This window comes from Pseudorca crassidens, chromosome 19 (assembly GCF_039906515.1).
Source record: "Pseudorca crassidens isolate mPseCra1 chromosome 19, mPseCra1.hap1, whole genome shotgun sequence".
NCBI lineage: Eukaryota > Metazoa > Chordata > Mammalia > Artiodactyla > Delphinidae > Pseudorca > Pseudorca crassidens.
In genome coordinates, this window is record NC_090314.1 from 58,596,005 (window position 1) to 58,620,052 (window position 24,048).

Consider the following 24,048-nt stretch of genomic DNA (forward strand, 5'->3'; position numbering starts at 1 on the left):
GTGGCTAGTGGAAAATTTTAAACTGCATTGTTCTCCCCATCCTGAGGATTCTGACTTGGTTAGCGTTGTGCCTTCAGAAGTGGGGGACTGCTGGATTCAGCTAAAATATTCCCCCATATTTAGTGTTCCCATGGACAGGGCAGCTGAGCTGATAGACTTGCCTGCCCACCACCCAGGACCCTGAGCTCACCCTTACACATTTAAGAGGGTCTCGCCAAAGTTGGCCAAGACACCCCAGGACACCAAGCCTCCAGTGCCAGGCGGCCCCCTCTAGTCTTGCTGTCGCACCTCCATGGTTTTGCTCATCCTAGAGCCCCCGCCGAGAAGTTTTGCCCCTTATCTCCACCCATGTGGGTCTTATTTCATCCTTTAAAATCTAGGTCAGAAGTCACCTCCTCCATGAAGCCCTCCCAGACTGCTTCAATGAATGAATCACTCTGGGCACTCATAGAACCTTAGATAGAAAACCCTACGTGCCACGTCTATTCATATAAATCCTCAGAACAATCTTAGGAGATAGCTACTCTGGTTATGCCTATTTTCTATGTCAGGAAACTGAGGCACAGAGAGATTAGCGTCTTGTCCCAGACGGCAGAGTTCATAGTACAGGAAGTAGAATTCCAACCCCCAGGATCTGGTTCCCTGGCTACACTCTATCTAACATGCCTGATGGCCCCCATCACTGCAAGCATAATTCCTGGTACCCCAAAAGACAGAGGGTCTTGAGAGCAAGAACCCCAGTTTATCCATCACTATAATCCCCATGGCAACAAGCCAGGTCCTGACACGCAGTAGGTGCCCGATAAATGTGTTTACCCGCCTTTAAAGCCCTTGCCTAACTTGCTTTGAAACGGGGCTCCAGCGCCCACACCTTCCAGGACCAGCCCACAGCCTCCCACCCCTCACCCTACCCTCCTCTGCTCCTCCTTGGCCCGGCTGCCTCTTCCCTGCTCCCCCAGGGTCTTCTCTGCCTGTTTAAAACTCAGTGACTGTCGCGTGACCTCTGTCAGCCGGGAATTAATTCCCCAGGTTACCACTGCATAAAAACTAAACTCTCTTTTCATGGTCTCTACACAGCTTTGCCCTTTCCTTTTATGCAGGTCCCTCTGTACTTCTTGGGAATAAATAAATACAGTGTAACTTTTCTCAGCCTTGATCGGCTGGAGCCTTCGGGGCTGGGTGGAGTCTGGAGCTGCCTGGAACCCCAGCCTCAGGTGGAAGGAAGTTGGGGAGGGGGCGCATCAGGTCACCCTGTGCCCTTGAGCCTCATTCATTTCGTCCTGGCCCCCTGGGTCTTCACCCACCAGGCATCGCTCCCTCTTTGGTCCTCAGGTGCCCCCTCCTGCCACACGCTCCCTTGAGAAGCAGCCAGGTACCCCTGCTCGCATCTTACCAACCGACCCCTCGACTGTGAAGCGATTTGGAGCAGCTAAGAAGGAATGCCTGCTACACTTCAGTTGTGGGTCAAGACCCAGCGCTGATGGAGGCCAGGCCAATGATGCAGGGTCTGTGTCCACCCCGGGGAATGAGGGTCCCTCCCCATGTTCAAGCTGGGAGTCAACAGTCCCAGCACAAGCTCCCTCTTGCTGGTGCGGGCCCACCTGGGCTCCCCAGGCAGAACCTGACTTGACTCATATGCCTGCTAGCTTGGGGGCAAAGGCCTGTAGTCCCTGATGATGTTTTCCATTGGACAAACAGAGACCATCTCTGTTTTCCTGATTCCCATGGAAAGATCTATGTGAGGATCCAATACTCTGTTGGAAAAGGGAATGGGAACGATCCTGTCAACGTCATTTTGCAAAGCAACATCCCTGTCGACCACTGTCTTTTTTAAAAAAAAATTTCCTATACAGTAAATGATTACCACCAAAAACCAAGGGCCTCTTTCCCCTTCCTTTCTAGCTTTCTTCTACCTGAATCCAAAGGCAAAAAGTCACCTTGGCGGTTTGCCTAATACACACACCCACCTCGAACTGATTAACGAGGAACTCTCTGGTTTTCCATACGTCCTTCCGAACTAAAAATGTCTAGATCTCCAGCCTAGATCCCTTGGGCTGTCTGGGTTGGATCCAGTGACTGCCTAGGGACAGATAATCATTTCCTTGCTTGGGAATTGTGGGGAGAAGGTATGTGGAGTGTGGACCCTGGGTAAAGAGGCCAGATTTCGCAAGTAAAACTACAGAACGCCTAGTTAAATGAAACAACAAAACAATGAAACAGTGAGCGGGTCTGGGGCATAGGACGCCCTGTGCGGTAACTGGGGCATAAGGACGCCCTGTGCGGGTCTGGGGCACACTTGCATTACACATTTTCCCGTTGTTTATCTGAAATTCCAGTGTATCGGGGCCTCCTGTCTTTTCTGGCCAGTCCAGCCCTGGGCTGCAGGTTCAGCTTCCAGACTGGTTGGGGCATCTGTGGGTCGTCTGCCTCTGGAGGAAGGTTGAGCCCTTAACTACTCCCACCCGTGACTGGATGAAGTCTTTGCAGGAAGACGGGGTGAGCCTCGTGCCCCAGGACTGGCTCTTCAGGGTGGTCCAGCTCTGCCCTCCCAACAGAAGAACGAAGCCCACCCCACCCCCCTTTCTGGCCTCCAGAACTTCCAAGCCTTTTGTCGCTCGCCCTTGCCTGCTAAAAAGGACCTGTCCCCACCCTGAATCCAGGTCTTCCTTCTCAGCAGCCTTGGTGGGCTCAGGTCTCCTGTGATGAGTTAGTTGCCTTGTGCGTGTTTGGCTCGCGGGATGGCAGGGTTCGAGGCGGGTCGTGTCACTTTCCAGCGTGCCTTTGATGTCCACTGCACTCTTCCTGCCGCTGTGTCCATCGGCGGAGAAACTCACAGTTAGGGTGTTTCTACATCCGGGACTTCCCAAAAGCTACACCTCTGTCTCGCTCCTCGCCACCCTCCACAAGAAAAGTTCCTGGAGATGCGAGCATCTCTCTCCGAGATAATTGCTTAATTAGGGGAAAATTAAATTGCAGCAGCAGCAGCCACTGTGCCATTCCGACTATAAAAGCCTCTAAACCCAGCTGCCTTCCAAAGGAGCTCGCTGCCCACACAACACCCACTCCTGCTCTCCTGGAGCTGGATGTCACCGACGCTGTCGGGGCCATTTGCACACTGGCTGGCGCGCGTACGCGCCTACCTGCACACCACCCTCCGCGTCACCTCAGCTGAGCTCTGCGAGACTCAGGCAAGCTGATGGTTTTATCAAAGGCCGAGAGCTGACACGCTCTTCTGTCCAGGGTCAGAGAGTAAATCCTGCAGGTATGAGGAGCCATATGGTCCCTGTTGCAACCATTCAAGTCAGCGTCGGAGCACGGGAGCAGTGCATAAATGAACGGGCATAGCCGTGTTCCAACACCACTTCATAAAAACAGGTGGCGGGGCGGATGTGGCCCATGGGCCAGTCTGCTGAGCCCTGCCAAAGGCTAAGTGTTGGGGACACAGCTGGTGTGACTGGCTGAGGCGGCTCTTGGTGCCACGGGGCAAGGATCTCTGTCTGCAAGCATCCCACACCCACACCAGCCCAGGGAGCGCTGAGTATGACTTTGCAGCTGTGCCTTGGCAGAGTTGCAAATATGGGTTTTGAGAGGGGACAGCCCCCATCTCCAGTCTTTGCTGTGTGAACTTGACTCAGACACTAAACTCTGAGTTTCCATTTTCTCATCCCCAAATTGATAATGATAATCATTTTTCCTCCCGGGAGATGGTACACGTGAATCTGTGTTAGGTCTGGCGTAAGTGCTGAGCGGGTGTCAGCTTCTAGGGGTGATTATAATAGAGTGAGTTTGGCCTTGGTGTTTTGACTCTCAGAGGGGAGTCCTTGCAGGAAGGTTTTAGGACTTTTGTCCCCTTTACTCCCAAACGTATCGTAATCCTATCTTCCCTTCTGATCATGCTTCTGGGGGCCTGCTCTGCTCTTCCAAAGTTTCAGAGATGCACTTCCCTGGCGGTCCAGTGGTTAGGACTCCGCGCTTCCACTGCAGGGGGCGCAGGTTTGATCCCTGGTGGGGGAACTAAGATCCCGCATGCCACGCAGCGTGGCCAAAAAAAATAATAAAATAAATATGTCAAAGAGAATCGAGTGGAAAAGCACAGGGGTGGGTTCTGCCGAATGGCAGCACCTCTGGACTGCCTGCCAATAGAGGCAGAAGGTGGCCTGGGCGAGCTGACTGCCATCCCCTGACGGCTGCCCTTGCTTTGCTGACCTGCCCTGACGGCCCCCCACCTGCAAAGGGTGTTGTCCCTGCCGGAACGGCCGCCCAACAGGATGCCCACAGGGGGCGCTGGAGAGCAAGCACTTGGGCCCTGCTCCTTCCAGCACCCACATCCTCCTATGCTCTGTTTCATTCTCCCCTCTCTCTGGGCTGCTTCCTGCCCTCCAAGTGTCCTCCAGACAGGGTCACCCAGCCAGAGACACTCCCCTATCTCCCTGGGGTCCCAAACAGCCTCCTTTACAGTTGCCGTGGGCTGGGGAGAAAGCTTGGACGGTGAAACATCACTGGGCTTTAGAGCCCAGATGTCCCTGCTAAGGTGGGTACCGGGAGTGATGGTGCGCACCCGCATAAGGGCCGCTGCTAAACCTGGCACAGATGGGGGCAGAGAGGGAACGGAGAACCCAGTGGTGAACACGAGCGGGAGAGTGAAGCAGGACAGAGCATGAGGCAACTTGGCGCCGTGGGATCAGAAAGTCTGAAAGCAAGAACAATTCCAGGACCTGAGATCCTGGGGGTCCAAATGCTAAAAAATGAGTAGGTTCAGCGGATGGAGATCTTGCAGCCGACCCCAGAGAAGACACTGCACTGCCCTGGGGTGTTTCTGGGGAAAAAAAAATACAAACCGTCATAGTAATAAGGGAAGAGAGGATTATGACTGTTCTCTCTTGCAGAACCGTTTTAACCAGGAATAACAGTGCTGAGATTGAGACAGGCAGAACCCTGGCTTGGAGTAATACTTACGCACATTATTGGCTGGCCAGTATATACACAGACACCAGTCCGCTGGGGAGTCCATTCCAACGTGAGCTGAGAAACTGTGCTTCAAACTGTAACTAAGGGATGTCCAAATACCGGCTTCCCTTCAATCGCAGTTAAATATTTCCTGTACGTGAAATAAACTGTCGAGTGGGTCACAGGCAAGAACGCAATGGAGGAGGACGGATCAGGACTCAGGGTTAGGGACATGGCCTTGGGGACAGAGGCCCGAGAACCAGGAAGTGGGGAGAGGTGTCTGCCTGGGCTCCCTTAGCTGATAACTCTTGGCCACACCTTCCTGAGGTCTGTCTGCTCCCCCGGTCTCCCCAGCAGCCCTCTTCTCTGCTCCCAGGCTACTGCCAAAGCAAATGGGAGGGACCTTCTGCTGCTCTGACCCCTCCCAGGAGATGCTCCCTCCCGTGGCAGTCAGGCCAGCTCCCGGATCTGAGGCTTTTGGGCTAGGTCTGAGCAGGGCCCCTGTCACTGGGGATCTGGCCTTGGATGGAGGCTGTGTGCTTTGATGCTCCTGGGCCTGGGATGCAAACCACGGCCCGGCAACAGGGCGTTTTCACTGGGCTGGTGCCTCACCGCACACAGTGAGTCAGATTTTCTCCCACCTAGTCTGCTTGATTCACTGCCCTTGCATCCTCCTGACCTTCAAATCCAGGCCCATCTGCAGCTGCCACTGCCTCCCAGACCTGAAGTCTAACTGAAGGCGGGGGAGGTGAATGAGGCCCCAGCTCAGTAACCTGAGCTGGAACTCTGACCTCAGCCCCAATATCTGGCTTCTCGCCTTGTTTCCCAAGGAACTAAGCCTTGCATCCCACTTCTGATTTCCCTGCTCTGTGCTTCTTGGCCTTTGTCCATCACCTTCAGCAAATCCAGGACCATATCACGATTCTGCTACCCACTCCCCAACCTGCTGGACCAGGAACTCTGGGGGCGTGGCCCGGCATCCGCCTTTCAACAAGCCCCCAGGTGATTCCCATGGGCTCAGAGTTGGGAACCCCCGTGTTTAGCACATCCTCCCTGCAGCTTCCAGAGCGTTCTTTCTGAAACCCAGGCCACGTCCTCTCATTTTCAGCACCAATGTATAAACTCTCCTGTGCCTTCAGAATTAATTTTCAATTAACTTGTTAAGCACAGCGTTCAAGGCCTCTCACCGTCTTCCCCAAACTTTCCTTTCCAGCCTCCCTCGCCCCCTACGCCCAGCCCTTAACAGAAGTTAAGCCTCCGCCTCAACCTGCAAACTGAACCATCCCCACGTAGGTAGTTTTAGTAGTTGTAGTAATTTTTCCAGTGGGGCCTTCTAGGGGTTATTTTCACCTGTCAGTGGACTCCACCTTTAGGTGCATTTGGCGAATAAATGGGGCCCAGGCACGACACAATGGGGCTCTTGCCGGTGGCTCAGGCCCAGGTTGGGAGCCCCAGTGCATTTACGGTGGGGAAGCTCTGGGGTGGCACTGCCCCTTCAGAACTTGGTCCAGACCCTGCTGAGCCCTGAAGCCCCTCCCAAGAGCACCACGCCCTGGCAGTCCCTCCTGTGTCCTTCAAAGCCCAGCGTCCAGCATCCTTGGGGAAGGGAACGTGTCGTCCTCTCTCCATGACCTCCTGCGGCTCAGCTGCGTCACATTACGTCTCCATCATGGTTAAACACACCCGCGCCAAACCCACGACGATCCACAGGCAAACAGAGCCAGCCTGGGTCTCTACTGTAAGTGAGAGGAGTCTGCCTGGCCTCAGAGTCCATGGCACAGGCCCTGCGGAGACACGCCGAGCCCCATTCTATGCTGTGATGGAGACCAGCTCAGTCCTCACTCCCCAAATCTCCCACTCAGGTCGCCTAGCAACCTAGACAGGCAGCCAGCCTGGCCAATCACCTGTGGCTGCCGACATCCACCTGCTTCCCGAGGATGAAGAAGCCTGAAACTAAGCGCCTCCCCCGCCCCCGTCCGCCACCTCTCAACACCACCTGCCCCTTCAAGGCCCCTCAAGAGGCAAGCATGGCGTTTCTCACCTCACTCTCTGCTCCCCACCCGAGACCCATTCTGCGGCTTAATCGGTGACATTTAACATAAATAGTTTTCTATTCCCAGCTGACCTTTAATGGCTTTTATCATCAGCTGTGGTTCCTGGCAGCCGTACAAGAGCTGCTGCCTCAGTCTCTTCCAGCGCAAGGCTCGAAGAGGCCGCACGGTTTTCGCCGTGTGAAGCCAGGGCGCCCCTGGAGATGTCTGCCCAGACTTGGGCCTGCCACTCTCCGCCCGGAAATATCGTTCGTGTTTCAATTAGAATTAGTGGGGAAGTCAGTTATTAAGTGGTTAGTTATTATGGTAATGGAGACACTCCACATTAGCTGGCGCAGGCCTCTCGTGCTCTCTTCTCATGGCCACTTTTTAACCCCCCAATCCCTCGCCGATGCTCAGTTGCAAGTGGGGCAGGAATGGGAGACAGGAGGCCAGACAAGGTGGGTATTGCATCCCACCACTCTGCACCCTCTGCACCCCTCCCCCAACGGGCACCATCCCCAGGAAGTGACATGCTGTAATGGCATTAAATAAAACTTCCACCCGAAATCACAAGTCACAACCTCAGGCCACCAGAAGCAGAAGCCGTTGTCAAAGCCACCGTCACCACCACCACCCCTCAGCATCTTTCCTTCTGCTCACAGATGATGTGCTATCATCACAGAAAGGGTCCTACAGGACTTCTGCAGATACTGAGGGTTCAGAGGAGGGCCAAACAACCCTTAGGCTGGAGAGCAGGAGAGCCAGGCTCTAGTCTCACCCTTCCAGGTTATCTTGGGTAAGTCACATGACTTCTCAGAGCCCCAGCCCCTCCCTGTGTAATGAATTTTCTTTTTTTTTTTTTTTTTGCGGTACGCGGGCCTCTCACTGCTGTGGCCTCTCCCGTTGCGGAGCACAGGCTCCGGACGCTCAGGCTCAGCGGCCATGGCTCACGGGCCCAGCCGCTCCGCGGCATGTGGGATCCTCCCAGACCAGGGCATGAACCCGCGTCCCCTGCATCGGCAGGCGGACTCTCAACCACTGCGCCACCAGGGAAGCCCTGGGTCAGGGGTTTCTGACTGTTACCCTGCTCCAGCACACCTGAAGGGTGTGGCATTCCCTGATCAGGGATGATGGTCTGCTATGGACTGAGTTGTGTCCCCCCAAATTCATGTTGAACTCCTAACTCCTAATGTGATAGTATTTGGAGATGGGGCCTTTGGGAGGGGGTGGGGGGATTAGTGCCCTTATGAGAAGAGATACCAGATCTCTCTTCCCCCAAACTGCTCCCCACCCCGACTCAGGGCTGCACAAAGAAGAGGCCGTGTGAGCACACAGTAAGAGGGTGGCCACCTGCAAAGCAAGAGAAGAGGCCTCAGTAGGAAACCACCTTGCTGACACCTGGGTCTTGATTCCTCCAGGACTGCGGGAATAAGTGTCTATCATTTAAGCCCCCCAGTCCATGGTATTTTGTGATGGTAGCCTGAGCTGACTAAGCTAGAATCCATTGCAGCAGAAATTCTCCACCTCAGGCAGGCATATATCAGGGTCTGGAGTGGGGAGGTCCTGCTACCCTGGTCCCTCTCCCCCAATGCCTGGTCTTCTCTGTCTGAAGGAGATGCTCTCAGAGTTGATTTCCAGGCTTGCTTTCAAACATTCCCAGCCATCTCTTCCTCCTGCGTTACCCAGGCTAGAACGCGGACAGCAGGTCAACAGCCACCTGTGCTGTCAACAACTGAGCTCGTAATCCTGGTTCCAGCCCTTTCCATCCATGGGACCTGCAGCAAGTCACCACCGAGCCACCAAGTGCCAGTTTCCTTATCTGATGACATCTGGTGAGGCTGAATGAGCTCTCGCAAGAGATGCGCTCCACACAGGGCTTACGAGATCTAAGTGCTCAAGAATGGGTCTTTCTTACTGCTGTTATGATTCCAAAGACCACGGTGGGGCATGCAGGTAGAAAACCGAAAAGCACACAGTGGCTTCTTTTTCCTTGAGATCTGGTGGGTATTTAAGGAGGGAGAGAAAAAGAGAGGCAGGAACCCAACAGGACATGAGAAGGGGCAGAATGAAGTGAAGACAGCTAGGAAGGAAAAGTGAGAAGGGAAATCAAACGATGAGAGAAAAAGAGAAGGAGAGAGAATGAACAGGAGGAAAGTTTCCTGCTCACGAAGGGCTGTGCGTGGCGGGGTCGGGAGGCCATGGAGGGAGAGGTGCTTAATGGGTTTTCTTCTGCTCAGCTGTGCCAGCAGAAAAGAAGATGAATCCGAGGAGCCCTGACAAGGCCACCAAGATGCAGTGCTGGCGCACAGCTACTGAAGGCAGCTGCGGCAGGCCTGGGCCCCGTGGAAAGTATCTTCCTGACCACCAGCTCGGTACCGTGATCACCTCCGCGCAGCGGCCCTCATTCCTGGGGGAGGGGTTGCTGGAGAGCCACTTGGTTTGATTTCTTTAATCTTTGGACACTGCCTGTCGCAGAGGAGAGTGCAACGGGGACGCCCTGTACCTTCCCAGCAGCTCAAGCCATTCACGCCTCGCGAGATGAGAGCCGGTGACGCCCCAGCTGCCGGAACGAGCTGGCCTTTTAATTGGCTTATTTGCTTCTCTTGGAGTCTGTCTTGTTTTTCTAGGGATGAAGCTAATCCCTGGACCTCTGTGGGGATTGCCTCTCTCAAAAGGGACCAGGGACCCTGCCGTGATGCTGCTTTGGGGGTGGAGTGGCACCATCAGTGGCCCAAAGCCCCAGCTGCAGAACTGTCTACCCACCAGTGGCCCGAGAGTGCACCCACCTGCTCCTTGGAGCTCCTCTTGGCCACAAAGACTTGGCCACTCGTAGGTCTGAACTCCCAGCCCGGGAACCTGCCGCTTGCTCTAAAGAACTAACTGTGGAGCAAGGTTTTACTTTTTTGTGGGGAAGGTAGGGGTCAGCCTCTTGTTTTCCACAAGCCCCTTGAGCTGGCCAAAGGGTTGTGGCAGGGAGGGTGTCATTTGGGCAGAGCATTTCACAAAGGAAGTTCCCTAAAACAGGGCTGGGACTAGGGCGAGGCAAGTGAGGCATCCAGGATGAAAAATTTAAGGCAGCCTCACTCTCGGGGCTCCTGCAACTACAGGGTTGGCACCTGAAGTTGGTCAAGGCCTTCAGTTTGCACGCTGGGCGGGCTTCCCTGGTGGTGCAGTGGTTGAGAGTCCGCCTGCCGATGCAGGGGATGCGGGTTCGTGCCCCGGTCCGGGAAGATCCCACATGCCACGGAGCGGCTGGGCCCATGAGCCTGCACGTCCAGAGCCTGTGCTCTGCAACAGGAGAGGCCACAGCGGTGAGAGGCCTGCGTACCACAAAAAAAAAAAAAAAAAATTGCACGCTGGGCACCTCCCTCTTCTCCAGAGTCCTGGCCCTGCCCTAAAGAAGCCAAATGGGATGATCTCTACTTCCTTCTTTTGAGAAGTGTTCCAGAACTGAGCCACGGACATGAGGGAAGCTGCCTGGGAAAGGGAGGGGGCAGATTCCCTACACGTCTTCTGCAATGCAGCCCCCAGGTTCCCCACCAGGTTCCCAGGGGTCATGGCTACTGTCCCTGCCCGGTGCAGAGTCGGGGAGGATTCTGAGAAGAGGAAAGGAGGCACAGTGGTGAACTTCCTTTCCCTAGGAATTATTCGCTGCATTATTCACAAAGCATCGTAGTGCACAGGGATGGTGCCCCTGGCGCTGGGCAGTGGACAGATTCTGTGGTCATGGGGGGTGTTCCCAGGCAGAGCACACAGGCCTCCATGTCCCTTCCATGGACCTCAGCCTCTGGAGGCTGAGGGTGAGTCTGGCCAGCGCGGTGCCCTCCAGTCTTCCTGCGGGTGGTCCCCTGCTGCCACACCCGGTGGCAGGTCCCTGGAAGTTTATGTACCCTTCCTGCTTCTCGCTCACCCTCTAGGGCTGTGCTCATCATCTGTACAGCTCTTTAGCAATTTGCAAAGCAGTTTTCACCTCCCCTTCAATTAGACCTTCACAGTGACCTTGACATTCTTTCATTAGCCCCATTTAAAATGATGAACTTGGGGCTTCCCTGGTGGCGCAGTGGTTGAGAGTCCGCCTGCCGATGCAGGGGACGCGGGTTCGTGCCCTGGTCCGGGAAGATCCCACATGCCGCGGAGCGGCTGGGCCCGTGAGCCACAACTACTGAGCCTGCGCGTCCGGAGCCTGTGCTCCGCAACGGGAGAGGCCACAACAGTGAGAAGCCCGCGTACCGCAAAAAAGAAAAAAAAAAAAGATGAACTTGCTCAGGGACCGAGTAAGCTGGCCCAGGCTGCACGGCCCGGAACGGGGGCTCAGGCCTAGAATCCCTGTCTCCTCCTCAGGACAAGTGCTGCTCCGCCTGTGCCAGGCGTCTTGGACTACATGCCCGGCAGACGTGCCCAGTGAGTTCCAGCGGCAAGAGCGGAGAGCCGCGGGCGCTTTGTCCAGGCGCCGAGAGGAGGAATCAGTGAAACACAGGCCTGCAACCTGCAGGAAACTTGCCGAGAAGCTCAAGGAGACAAACAGCAGGTGTGCAGGCCGCGAGGGGCCAGGAGGCGAGTCTGCTGGTTTCCCGGTGCCTCTCCGGCTGCAGAGCTGCGATCTCTCTGATTTCACTTACAGTCAGCTCCTACCCGCCTGAATGTCTCCTTCCTGGAAACAGCTCACCGATGGACACACCCGTTTCTCAGTCTCCACGGACACGGGGCTGGCATCGCTTCGAGCTCCGTGTTCTGCGCTTTCTAACCTGGTCCGGTCCATGGGACAGAGAGAACTCTCCAGCTCTTTCTCCCTGGTTGGCCTCCGGTTCTGATGGCCAGGTGCCTAGAGCATCCGGCAGGATGGGCTCATCTGAAACTGCTTGAGAAGCCCCAGGGGACGTCTCTCCATCCGAGCTGGTGAAGTGAGCGTGGGCCCCCGCCTGGGCCAGACTCGTCAGGATAAATGCCACCTGTGGGTGCCTGGGCTCCAGGGCAGAAGGGCCTCTGAGCTGTGCTGAGATGACTCTTGCCTCTGCTGCCAGCTACAGCCGTATCCATCTCAGGGTGCAGGGGGGCCCAGCCACCCCTGGTCCTCGGGCCTGGTTCTTTAAGCCCACCTGGGTTTACTTCTCCGCTCCACGACTTACTGATTGACCTAAAACCAGTGACACAACTTCTCTGAGTGTAGGTGTCCTCTTCTGTTAAGTGGGAATAATGATGGGACCTCCCACCTCACCAGCTGTCATGTGGATCAGACGAATAATTGATGGATGGAAAAGTACTGTGCATCTGTTAAGTGCCTCACAAAAGTGGCTGCTGTCAACGTCATCACTGTGTATTAGAAGGCGTGGGCTGGACAGCACCAGTCCCCTCTGCCAGGGACCCACCTTTCTGCCCCCCCCACCTTCAGGATCCCACCAATGACCAAGTTGCTGGTCACAATGCTGAGATCCATTGCTATTGCTATGGGTTGAATTGCGTCACCCCCAAATTTGTACGTTGAAGTCCTAACCCCCAGGTCCTCAGAATGTGACTGCATTTGGAGATACGACCTTTGAAGAGGTAACTAAGTTAAAACAAGTCCTTATGGGTGGACCCTAATCCAGTAAGACTGGGGTCCTGGGGTCCTTTTAAGAAGAGGAAATGTGGGCACACACACAGGGGCAGCGAGAAGGTGGCCTAGGAGAGAGGTCTCGGGAGAAGCCAACCCTGCCGTCACCTTGATCTCAGTCATGCGGCCTCCAGAATTGTGAGAAAATAAATTTCTGCTGTTTAAGCCACCAGTCTGGGGTACTTTGTTATGGCAGCCCTAGGAAACGAATACGGCTGTTACCACCGTACTTGCGGGGAACGCTCATTCTGTAGGGCGTCCACTGGGTGTTGTGTCAAAACGCGGCTCATTGTCAAACACGTTTGGGAACCACTGGGTTGAGCAAAACTACGTGGATTTCTTGTTTACCGCCAGACTCCTTGCAGCTCTGACCATGCTCGCAGCTGCTGTGACTTGCTGTCAACAGGGGGCGGGGTAGGTGGCATTTCCTCACTTTCTGGACTTACTTGGGCATGAAACCCTTCCACTGCAAAGCAGCCAGGAGATTTGTGTTCTGGAGAGCATCCTTTCTGGCTCCAAGGATCGTTCTGCATCAAGGACTTGCTTTCTGCCCCCTCCCCCCTCCCCCTCCCCACCTGTTGGGGATCATTTGGGGGAAGGTCCAGGAGCTTGGACCAGTGGGGGTGGGACAGTGGGGTGGGGGACTCTGGTCCCGCGCCCTCTGCCTGCTACCGAGAGGGTGGCTCTCGCTTATCAGACAGGCAGCAGGGCCCGCCAGAGCTCTGTTTTATGGTCCTCTCATGTGTGAGATCTCGCCCATTAGGGAGAAGCTGTCAATGTAAAACAGATTTCCAGACATACTTTCTACTCCGGGATTATAAATAACCCCTCCGACCATTAGAGCCAGGGCATTTTTTAAAAATCCAATTTGTTTCCCACCTCGAAAACCATTTGCTTTGTTTCCTGCCTTCTGTGTTAGGAAGGGAGGCTGCAGCCTGGAACCTTCCAGAACCCTGGCTCCAAAAACCTTGCCCACCCAGAAAGAGGGCAAGCCCCTCATGTGAAACCTGCATTTTGCCTGCAATGATCTGTTATCCATTTCCCAGAGTGCAGCTGTGTGTTTCTGAGGGAAGCTATCCTCTTTATAATCAGACAGAGCTGGGCAGAGCCCTGCGGATCAGGCCAGCGTCCCCGAGAACAATGGGAGTGACCCAGGGGGCAAGAGTGCGACCACGGAGGGGTGGGTGGGGACATTCCCTTCTCTCAGCAGGGAGATTTGGGAAGGTGCTGATTTGGGTTTGGCAATCCTAAAGCCAGGCATAAATCCAAGAATTAAAGAAAGGAAAACTATTAAGTAGGCAAAAGGGCATGAAAAATCTCCCTTTCTGGGCTTCCCTGGTGGCACAGTGGTTGAGAGTCCGCCTGCCGATGCAGGGGACGCGGGTTCGTGCCCCAGTCCGGGAGGATCCCACATGCCGCGGAGCGGCTGGGCCCGTGAGCCATGGCTGCTGAGCCAGCGCATCCGGAGCCTGTGCTCCGCAACAGGGGAGACCACAGCAGTGAGAGGCCCGTGTACCGCAAAAAAAAAAAAAAAAAATCTCCCTTTCTGGCTCTCTCCTCACCAGCCGGGGCTTCTAGAAGAAGCAATGTATCCTCCACCTCCCTAGCTTCGTGAGGCCTCATTGCTCTGCAGTAAAACCTGACGTGAGAGATTCATCTCTCTGCCAGGAACATGTGCCCTGGTCCACCTCCCATCAGCCCACCACAGGGACAGGCGTTGTTCATCTTCCTTCTGGCTCAGCTTGCAGCCTCCAAGGCATGGGTGAGGGGCACCTTGCCTGACTCTGGGATCAGATGAGGCACGGATGTCCCTCCCCAAAGCTGGCACCCTCCAAAGTCAGTTTGTCCACTGTCTCAGGCCAGGCTGGAGTGGCCAGTATCTTCTCAGCAGGCAGGACAGCTCCCCCGGGAGGATGGAACTGCGGGGGTCCGGGCCAGCCTCTGCTCCGTCCCTCCCCAAACCCTGCTTCCTGCCCACCTGGCCCTGCGCCGTGCTCTGGAAATAGCAGTGAGCCAGACACCCTCCCTGCCCTGGAGAAGGTCAGTGTCCTGGAGGGAGAAGGATGCAGAAACAGCTGTTTACAAGACCTCTCAAGTAATAGGAGGGAAGACAGGAACGGCCAGGAGCCCGGAGGAGGACGGGACTGGCCACTGGAGGCACCTGGGAAGTGTCTGAAGAGGGTGCCTGAGCCGGGCCTTCACCCCAGCAGCAGAAAGGACGGGCTTCCCCTGTGGCACTTACGCTCCCCGAAATGACCTCATGTGTGTCCTGTGACTCAGTGGTTGTCCTTCCATCCCCCTAAAATGCCTGAAATCTCCATGCTCATAAAACAAACTCCATGGAACCACAAGGCCTTTGTCTATTTGGTTCATCTGTGTGTCCCCAGGGCTTAGCTCGGCCTGGCACAGGGCAAGTCCTCAAAAAGATGCCTGGAATGCTTGGGAATTAAGGCAGAGGGAAGTAAGGCAGGTGGGAGGGGCGGGGTGAAATGGCTCTGGCGGAGTGCCAAGTCCACCCCCACCCCACCCCCCACTGTCCTACGGGAATCTCCTCCAGGCTTCCCACCCGTGCAGGTACCAGGATGGTGTTGCCAAGAGATCAATGACCCTGAATTGCTTCCCTTCACAACTCCAGGTGCACGGCTGCTGCCATGAGGGGCCCAGGTGAGGTCCCGGGCTCCGCCCTCCCTGCCAGCAGGAATGGGATGGAGGGTGGGAGCCGCTGGTTGCCCCTGCACCCTCTCCATCACCTGTGTGGTCCAGCCCAACATCTTGGGCGCCTCTGGGCTCCCATTTCTGCCTCTATTAAGCCGTGGTCCCTTTTAGCTCTCATTTGTAAGTGGGCCTCAGCCCAAGCAAAAGATGCAGCAGGAATCCGGCCGGATTCCCAGACGCTTAATTGGAGCCGGGCTCTTCATTACCTGCACACCTGTTTCCCAGCACCATATGGTCTGAGGTAAATAGACTGTATTTGTTTATCCAGATTCAATTCTGCAGTAAGGGAGGGAGTGGGTATGGGGGCCGCAGCCCCCAGCTCCCCCGCCATCGTTCCCGCTGCGGATCCCTCCCCTTCCCCAGGCTGCTGAAGGACAGAACCCCCCGGCACAAGGTGAAAGTGTTTGCAGCTGTGGGAGCAGAGCCACCTTCCACATCCGGGGCCCACTTTGGAGCAGCTTCTCCACCGACTCCAAGGAAAGGGCCCTGCCCGGCCATGTTGGCTGTCGTGAGCTTGGCGGCCTGGCCTCTTGCCCTTGCCGTGAGGCTGGGCCGGCGGGCACCTCTCAAGGCCTGGGCTCATTTATCCCTTCCCCTTGGAGGCTGAAGGATGTCTGAGAGGCCTGGGCTTCGGGGCCTGGCAGGCCTGTGCTGGGTCTTAGCCTGCCAACCTCTTAACTCGGTGGCCTTGAGCAGGCCTGAATATCTCAGAGCCCTGGCTACCTCTAGCAGAAATAAAGGCAGCGACTTCCGCATCCCAGGGGTGTTACTAACGGATAGAGTGAACATTTAAGGGGTGCATCCACTGGTCGGGCAAGCTGCCGGGAGCTCTAGACCTAGGACGCCGCCGGGACCTCTAGACCTGGGACGCCGCCGGGAGCTCTAGACCTGGGACGCTGCCGGGAGCTCTAGACCTAGGACGCCGCCAGGAGCTCTAGACCTAGGACGCCGCCGGGAGCTCTAGGCCTAGGACGCTGCCGGGAGCTTTAGACCTGGGACGCCGCCGGGAGCTCTAGACCTAGGACGTAGCAGCTCTTGGAGGGACTTTGATTAGTCACCCTTTACCGATGAACACATTGAGGCTTAGGTGGGTTAAATCACTTACCCAGGGCCACCCAGCCAGAAACCAGGGGAGCTGGAATCCTACCCCAGCTCTGCTGACTCAGGAACCCAAGCTCTTGACCGTCATGCTAGATTCACGTTAGGAGATAACACATAAAAAAGGCCTGGCCCCGGAGCACAGAAGGGGATCAGTCAATGCCCATCCCCTTCTCTCTGCCCTTCCTGCTGTGCGCAGAGCTCTCCCCCACCCCAGCTCAGCCGGCTTAGCGCAGCATCCAGCTTCAGGCTGCTCGCGTGCCCTCCCCCCAAGGTATCCCTGCCCCCTCCCCAATCCCCTTGTCTTTGCTCCCCGGGCCAGCCTGCCAGGGAGCAGTGGTCCTTCCCCAAGGCATGGCTAATCCCTGGTTGCTGGCAATGCAGGAAGGGCAGACAAAGGAGAAAGATGGCTAGCAGTGTCGCAGACAGAGGTAGGCTCCTGACCTTGGAAGAAGTCCAAAGACTTGATCTTAAGAAAGACCCAGGGCCCCTGAGCATTTTCGGGGCTCTGGATGAAAAGAGGGCCCCATGCAGGAAGCAGAGCGCTCAGCACCTGGCAGGGAATCAGAGCCGCCAACGAGCCAGGCACTACAACCCCCTGGGGCCTCATCTCCAGGCTCAGGAAAAGGACTCCTTCTCACCAGGTCGCTACCTGGGTCCTTTCCCTTCCCCGCCGAGAGCTCCCCAGCCTGCGCCACCCCCCACCCCAAGCGGCTCCAGGAGGACGGATGGTTTCCCCAAACCCAAGAGAAGGGATGCCACGTCCTCTTAATCTGCGCTGAATTGGTCTTTAATAGGAAGAAGGGCTGCCAGGCCTTTAGGCCCTGATGGATCCTTTCTGCAGCAGAGACACCGGCTCCTACCTGGAGCCTGCCCGGGCTGGGCAGGCAGCCTCGTGGTGCGCTTGGATTAGGCCTTACACGGCCCCCCGCCCCCCAGCCCTGCCAGTTGGCAGCAGCCGCCCCTGGGCCCAGGCCTTGGATCGGGCTCTGCAGGAAGCTCGGAGGAAGGATGGGGCCCGACTCCAGTCCTCCGAGACGCTTTCATCCCTCTGGAGAGATGGATGTCAATTTCCCCACTCTACGCACATGCTTTTCAGACCTTGAAGACAGTCCCCCAAGTCAGGCATATGGCCGCCAGAAGCCCGCAAACCAGAGAGGCAGCAGAGAAAGCAGAGAAGGGATGCTGGAGGTGGTGAGGTAATTATGGAAGACTTCCTGCAGGAGGTGCCCCCAGGGGGCTGGAGGTGTCTGATTCCCGGAGGCTCCCTGATTGCTCTCTGGAAGCCAGGGGCTGAGGCAGGAGCAAGAATTCTGTGAAGGAGAAAAAATATGTCAGAAAAAAGGAAAAGAGCTTTTCCTAGCAAGTTTTCCATCTGCCCATGGGGGATGCCCTTTGAAGAAAAGCCTCAAGCCATGAGCGGCAATGGCAGACTCTCACGTCTCCAGGAATGAGAAGGAGTTTTAAAAGATATTTATGCTTCTGCATAAATTGGCCCCTCAGGGGATGCCGTGTGGTTCTGCCTCGGCCTGGTGAGTATGGGGATATTTTCAACCCCAGGCATCAGGAGGGAGGCTGTCAGAGTAGCCGGTCAGGGGCATGCCCTGCCCTCTGCGTGGAAAGGGTGCACAGTGTCCCGGAAGCGGGGAGTCCCTCACCCACCCCGGGGAATGTGAGCCTCAGAGGAAATTCTTGTAACTCGAAATATTCCAAAGAGGAAGTGGAGTCCTGGGTGCCGGTGCGGGAAGGGGTGGAAGGGAAGGGAAATTGACACGCGCTGGGCCCTCGCTCTGTGGCAGGCAGAGGACCAGGCGCTCTGTGGACAATACCTCACTCAATCCTCAAAAACAACCCTGCAGGGCTGTATTGCCCCCATTTCACAGGTGAGGAAACCAAGGCTCAGAGAGAATAAGTCACTCGCCCAGGCTTACGCATCCAGAGGCGCCAGAACTGGTACTTGAACCCGAACCACCTTCTGCGCCTCTCCTTGAATATGCTCCGCTTGGGGCAGGATCCAGGCAGGGGGAGCAGCTGGACAGGGTCCCTGGTCCTCCCCGCACTGGCCCGCACGATATTGGGCCAGGATCAATCTATAGAGATGCAGGGACAGTCAGGGTGAGCAGGGAGTGACGGGAGGAAGAAGGCCCCTCGCCCGGCCTTGTCCTTCAATCAAAACACCTGTTTCCAGACCCCACGGCCCATCCGTCAGCCACTGCCATCTCCTGGCCGCCCGCTGGACCAGCACCCGTGAGTCCCCAGCTGGGGCTTCTCTCAGCCCAGACAGGGGCGCCAAGGTCAAAGGGCTGGGAGCTCGAGCCCCTGGGAGCTCGGAATCAGAGGACAAGAGCTCTAGCTTCCTCGATCCTTGGGTGGAATAACTTTGGGGTGACCCTCACCCTGTCCCCACTTCCCCAGTGGAGCTGAATGTTCATTGCCCATGGCAGTGACCTGCCCAACAGTGCAGCATCCTGTATTGGCTTCCTTCCCTTCCTGGTCCCAGGATCACCTCCCCACACACACTCCTTGCACGCAGCACCCTGCCTCAGGCCGGCTCCCTGGGGGACCCCCACTAAGATCTCCCCTGTGTGTCCTTCCTCCAGCCTGCACACCCCCCAACCCCAGCCTCCTGGCCACCCGACTCCCATCTATCAGGAGAAAGACAATTGGTTTTCTCCTTGAGGAGACATAACTAATAACCAGATCACAAGGGACCAAAGACACAGGCATCAAGTATTACACAGACCCGAGCTAGATCTGTATCTCTGTATCTGTCGCACCACGCTTTATCGTTCCGGCTGCGGCCGCCCGGCCCTCTCATTGATGAAGTGCGTTGTAAGTGCTAAGTACTAATAATACCGTGGAATGCCTGAGTGCTCAAGCAGGGCTTTGAGCTCCAGATAAAATGCCAGACAGATAGATTAGCAGGCGGAGGAAATGCTCCGGGAGCCGCCTCCCCACAGCTCCCCGGGCCCAGCAGATAGGTCCAATCAGACCACTTCAATTACGACCCGGGGACTAACGGCCAAGAGTCTGGTTAGACGCCTTGCTCGGGCGCCTGTGCTGTGCAGAGCTGGTGACAGCGGGCGGTGGAGAGGCAGGGGCAGGGCGAGGCTGGGAGATGTGCTATCCCACGGGGCGGGGGCTGGAGGGGGGCGCGGCCTGCAACCTGAGCTGATCTGGGAATCATCCACCTGTGGCCCCCATCTGGTCCTTACTGAGGTGCTCAAGGATGCAGCAGGGCCAGCATCCTTTTCCGCGGTCCTTGGTCCCCTCCTCTCCTCGGGGCTCCAGGGAGAAGGCAGGAAACTTTTCAACCTCTTAGAAACTTTCCATCAAGGGAGATAGGAGTTTCTGTCACCTCTAATGAAGAGAAAAGGAAGGGGCTGGACAGGGTCAGGGAGAACCAGAAGTACGGGCCATTTGCTTGTCCCGGGAGGACAATTTAGGAGAAGGAGGTGGCTTTGTCTCCATGGAGAGCCATCAGAGCTGAACCCAGGTGGAGGGGCACCCAGGTAGTGAGCTCAGAGGTAAGCCGGGCAGAGAGGATGTCTGCCAGCCAGGTCAGAGGTCAGAGAAGGGCCCCATGGGGTGTGGGCTCCAGAGGCAGGACTTGGGCAGGGGCCGCGGGCTATGGGCGGGAGGGAGAGGTTCTGAGCCTCAGGGACAGAGTGACAGGTGGTAATGCCCCGGAGGTTCCAGCGGGCCCAGTGCCTGGGTTCCAGCTCCTCCAACCACCACTCCCTCTGTCCCGCCTTCTCCCCTGCAGGAAACGTCAGAATGACCACGGCTCCACGTGTCTGAGAAACAAGTGGGAACTGATCACGTATTTTGCTGAACCAAAGACCCTTTTTCCATATGGGGCCAATGACCCTCAGAAAAATGTCTGACTCAAGGTACGTATTAAAAAAAGGAACGAGAGAGGGGGAAGAGGGAAGAGGGGGAAGAGGGAAGAAGGAAGAGGAGAAAAAGGAAGAGAAGGAGGCAGCAAAAACCGTTTACACAAAATTTATATTTGAGAGAGAAAATAAGAAAATGTTTGATTCCTTCCTAGTCCTTCAGAGAACAGAACTGGGAATGTTGCTGAACACATACTTTTTTAATAAATGAGAAACAGAGAATTGAAAAGCTCAAGGACTAGTATTGGAACGCTCACAGCTGGGTTCCTTGATCCTCCAGGATGGGCCAGGAGGAGATGCAAGCCAGAGGCGAGGGGGAAGGGCATCCGGCAGACGCCGTCAGGGAGCACCAGGCCCCACGGGCAATGGAGCCAGAGAAACGCACCCCGTGTCCCCCCGTTCGGGAGGAGCATGGAACACGCCCCAGAAGGAAACTGAACTTCTACATTCGAGTGACTCGTGAGCCAGAGATGAACTGACGGGAAACAGAAGCAGCAGGAGCAGGGGATGTGGCGGTGCGGGGCTGTGGACCAGGGGACGGGAGGGGCCCAGATGGGAGAGGAAGCCAAGGGCGGGAGGAACCAGAACCGGGTTGGTGAAGGCTGAGGGTACAAGCGGAGGACGGGCAGCTGGAGGAGGCGCCGTCTAGGAAAGAGACCAGCAGAGCTGGACAGCTAGTTCCTCGCGATGGACACAAAAAGCCACGAAGGAAAGGCTCTCCTTATTCCAGAGGGTCTGAGAGAGGAGAAGCGAGGTCCCGTGGAGTGGGCCCAGCACACCCTGCCTGGCGAGGTGAGACTGGGCAGGGTTCAAGCTCTGGCATCACACAATGGTTTTCCAGCTCGTGCAGGTCCTGACGAAGTCCAGATTCCCCACCCACCCTCTTCCGGGCTTTTATTCTAGTAGCAGGAGGAACCACACTTGCATGCTGCTAGTAGGAGCAGGCTTTCCACCTCTCCCCACCTGCTCCACTCTTTTCTTTCCATCCACCTGTTGCAGCCCACAGGCCCGGTCAGCTGTCAGGACGCTGGGCTCGATGATGTAGTCGTTTGCTCAGGCTGCCCTGACAAAGTACCACAGGCTGGCAGCCTAAACAAACAGAATGAACTTTCTCACAGTCTGGAAGCTGGACGTCCAAGATCAAGGTGTTGGCAGGGTTGGTTTTTCCGAGGCCTCTGTCCTTGGCTTGCAGACGGCCGTCTTCTCCCTGCGGCTTCACGTGGTCTTCCTGCCGTAAGTGTCTATGACCTAATCTCCTCTTTCCACAAGGACCCCAGTCATAGGGACTAGGGCCCACCCTCGTGACCTCATTTTAAATTAATCGCCTCTCTAAAGACCCTGTCTCCAAATCCGGTCACATTCTGAGTCGCCGGGGGATAGGGCTTCAACGCTCTCTTTAATGTGAATTTGGGGGGACACAGCTGAGCCCATAAAAATGCACGATAAAGGAGGCACACAGCCGGGGTTTTAGGGCCTGATGCCCACACTGAAGTCTGTTGGGGACCCTCCTTTCATCCCCCCAGTGGCGGCGCCGCCTGTCACCAGGGCAGAAAGCAGGCAGCCCCTCACTCAAGGAGCCCCAGCTTCCAGCTCGTTCTCTTTTTTCTCCCTCTGCTTGGGCAGGGCCTGCCATGTGTGTCATCTTATGTCTCAGGCAGCAACTGGGACAGAGGCCCCAGAAGGGGGACTGGGCTGCTGTCATCAATGCTCTCCTCTGCCTTCTTGAGTGATTTTCCAGCACTGCCGTTTGCAAGTGGAAGACAAGGAATTTTAACCTGGACTTGTCTGACTAGCCAGCTCTTTCTTTCCCGCCTCACGACGCCAACCTGTCTCTGCCATTAGGTTCCTAAGCTGGAGGGTGGCAGTCGTCACACTGAGGCTGGAGATCGGTCATCTAGGATGTCAGGGCAGGTTCGGAAGAGCCGGCCCAGAAGTCAAGAATCTGGGCTGATGGAGATGTTCGGATGAGCAAGCAGGTCTCCCAGATCTCGACAGAAAGGCTAATTTAATCAAAATTGCAATTGTGGGAGCAGTGGGGTGTGCACCCCAAGCTCATCTGAGTGGGTTTCCCTCTAATGGTGCCGGGATGGAGTCTGCTCGGGGCCTGGTAGAGAACACCAAACCCTGCTTGCAGCCAGATCGTTCTAGACGAGGGACTTGGAGGTGAGACCAGGACATCTCAAATGCACCTGGCAAGAAGATGCTAACTCTCCTTCAGGGACTAGCCCAGGTGAGAACAGGGAACAGGAGCACGGGCAGGATGCAGACAGGTTACTCAGCCTCGACCCGGCGCTGCCATTGCCCTTGGAAGCCATGCGTTGTTGGGATGACCGGGACCAAAGTTCTTAACGGGAGCTGGGGTGTGACTGGGGTCGGCCAGGGTCTCTCGCTTCCTCTGGAAGGGTTCCCAGGGCGCTGCTGGCTGGGGGAGGGCTCTCAGGGGCCCATTTCCATCCAGTGTAATGGTCATGACAAGAGGACAGGTGCCGGATGGCCTGGGTTTACTGTGTGACCTTGGCCATGGGACTCAGTTTACTTGTGGCTTAGTTTTCTCATCTGTAAAATGGGGCAAGGACCGCACCACGTCACTGAGAGGATCAAATGGGTCCATACATGAAAAACCCATACACGGTGCCTGGCCAGAGGCAGGACCGCTGCGCGTTAACTATTAGCTTGTACGGCAGGATGGGTGTTGTTTCATTCCCTGAGCAGCTGGTAGAAGATGCCTCTTAGAGAGAGACCTGCCTTCGTAAGGCCACTCGAGGTAGAAGCTGTAACTTGGGAGCCTGGTGGGGGAACAGTCGCCTTGCAGGGACAGAGGAGGAGTTTGCCGGTTGCAAGGATAGAGGATAAAAGGAAGAGCCAGGATCGGGGAGAGGGTGGGGTGACCCAGGGAGCATGGAAGCCCGGGAGGTTCCCCCTGCATCCCTCAAGTCTTACAGAACTCACAAAATTCCTAAAGCCAGTGGATTGGCTTTTATGCTCATTTCTGCCCAGATAATGTCCCCAGGGGTGGCTGCAGGCACAACGTTGGGGGTCTGAGCCAAGTTTTCTGAAATCTCCGAGGGGCAGAGGGTGATGTATTCACCACGGGGCATCAAAGGGTCTGGATGAATCAGCCGGAGGCCAGAAAGTGAGCGAGGCAACAAAGGTGGCTTCCCACGGACACGTCCGCAAGGGGAAGGCTAACATCTCAATAACACAGAGTAGACTCCAGCGCCGAGGTCTCGGCCTCTCGGGCAACAGCACGGCCCACGTAATTCTCCTCGAATCGCAAATGGAAAAGGCAATTGAATGTCAGAGACGGTCTGAGTCTCGGCTCAGACCCAGACAGGTAACTTCTATGGAATTCCGGTGCGAGAGCCCCCAGGCTGGGGAGGCCAGTGGCAGCGAGCTCCTCCCCAGTCTGCCGGGAGATTGAATCCAGCCTGATTGTGTCCCCGGGCCCATGATGGAATTTCATCAGGGATACCTGGGACTGGAGAGCTAATTTGCAGCCTTCTGCCACCAGCGGCACCAGATAAAGAATGCAGAGTGTGTGCTGAGGTGTCGGAAACCGCGCCTGGCCACCATCCATCATCCTGTCAAAGCGTCACCTCGGAGAGCCCGGCTTCAAGCAGAATCGGGTGGAGGACTTTCCTTCCGAGAATATCAAACTGCAGCAAAGTCAGGTTAGGGAGTCTTTGCTCCCTCAGTCCCTTCACTACAGGTGAAGGAGTTCAGGGTTTTCCCAAGTCATCCCGACAGACAGCATCCCCTCCCTCCAGGT